The sequence below is a fragment of the Myotis nattereri genome (assembly GCF_964212035.1).
Source record: "Myotis nattereri genome assembly, chromosome: 15".
Classification (NCBI taxonomy): domain Eukaryota; kingdom Metazoa; phylum Chordata; class Mammalia; order Chiroptera; family Vespertilionidae; genus Myotis; species Myotis nattereri.
In genome coordinates this window covers 54,192,205-54,193,918 of record NC_138090.1, presented here as the reverse complement: position 1 = coordinate 54,193,918, position 1,714 = coordinate 54,192,205, and the positions used below count along the sequence as shown (strand labels likewise).

The 1,714-nt window shown below is 63.0% G+C and overlaps 1 pseudogene across 1 annotated transcript; it reads left to right on the top strand.

The window, feature by feature from the left end:
* The first annotated feature begins 335 nt into the window (after positions 1–335).
* On the top strand, positions 336–1,714 carry LOC308530692 (cyclin-L2-like; annotated as a pseudogene). Its single transcript has 2 exons — positions 336–403; positions 1,056–1,714. The product of its transcript is annotated as a cyclin-L2-like (transcript).

The window sequence follows — 1,714 nt, the reverse complement described above, 5'->3', positions numbered from 1 at the left end:
GAGGAATCCCACCTCCTTCCCACCTTCTGCACTCAGCGCCAGTCTTCAGTTATCACGTGTCTAGAGACACCCGTGGGCCTCGCTCTTCACAGCCCTGCCCTCCCCACCGGTTCCTCCACGACAACCCCTTTCCGATCGAGGTCGCAGACCGGCTCCACTCAAATCCCAGACGTCCCCCGCGCGCAAACACCTCCAGGGCTTTGTCCCTGGTCTGACCACATCTCCGACATCTCGGGTCCTACCGGCTTCGTTGCTCGTCCCCAGGCGCCTCCGGACCTCAGTTCCTGGGCGCTGTCGCCTGTGGGAACTGCACTTCCGGTAAGATTGCCGCCCCCATGGTGCACCGCGGCAAGGCCATGGGCGCCGCCATCTTTCCAGTCCGGGGGGTCCGGGAATTCCCGAAGTGGGGGCTAAAATATAAAACACAACGAGCGCCGCGTTGGCTTTCGATAGGCTCCGGCCTCTGAAAACTTACTCAGCGCGGTGCTGCTGACCCAGGGGGAGGCTGTCACGCGTCCAAAAGGTGATTTCAAAATTCTCTTGAAGGGCGAACGCTATCCATGTCGAGGGGTTGGGACTGGATCCGAGGGGAGCAGGTCGTGGCCACGGTACGTCACAGAGCCAGGGCGTGGCCACGGGACGTCACAGAGCCGGGGCGTGGCCACGGTACGGCACAGAGCCACGCCCACGGCTGTAGCGGGAAAGTCGGGCAGCGTCCCTAGCGACAGTTGGAGGGAGGACTCAGGTGTCCCAGCGGCGGATAGAAATCGTTGCTGAAGTGAGGTGAGCCTTCGGCCGCTCCGTGCAGTCTTGCTTAGCGCAGTATCAGGTGGGCCTGCGCGGGGTGCGGACAGGAGTGGGGGGCGGTGGGGGGCCCTGTGAGGCGAGAGAAGGGCTCTTGGGGGACTTTGGGTTCGGTCACTAGGGAATCTTGGCTTTAGGGGTCCTCCCCTTGGCGGCCAAGGTTACCAAGTGAACGAAGGTATTAATGATGGACAATGCGAACGGCGGGGTGGGTTGTCGGCCTGGGTGACGCTGTGGTGCTCAGGGATTAGGAACTGGAGAGGCCGGAAGAAGGGTCGGCGGCACAAAAGGGCGGAGGCGGCCGGGAGGGGCCCAGGCCCCGGGTCGCAGGGCGTGCTGATCGGGGACCAGCTGTACTCCGGAGTGCTCATCACCTTGGAGAATTGTCTCCTGCCCGACGACAAGCTCCGCTTCACGCCATCCATGTCGAGTGGGCTCGACACCGGCCTGGAGACCGATCTCCGCGTCGTGGGCTGCGAGCTCACCCAGGCGGCCGGCATCCTGCTCCGCCTGCCGCAGGCGGCCATGGCGACGGGCAGGGGCTGTTCCAGCGCTGCTTCTACACCAAGTCCTTGTGAAGCATTCCATGGAGCACGTGTCCATGGCCGGCGTGCACCTGGCCTCCGAGATCGAGGAGGCTCCGCGGCGCATCCGGGATGTCGTGAACGTCTTCCACCGCCTCCGGCAGCGGCGGGAGAAGAAGAAACCGGCGCCGCTCCCGCTGGATCAAGAGTATGTGAACCTGAAGAACCAGATCATAAAGGCAGAGAGACGGGTTCTCAAGGAGCTGGGTTTCTGCGTCCACGTGAAGCACCCGCACAAGATAATCGTTATGGACCTTCAGGTGTTAGAGTGTGAGCGGAACCAACACCTGGTCCAGACCTCATGGGGAGCCTCTGAGGGTAAGTGA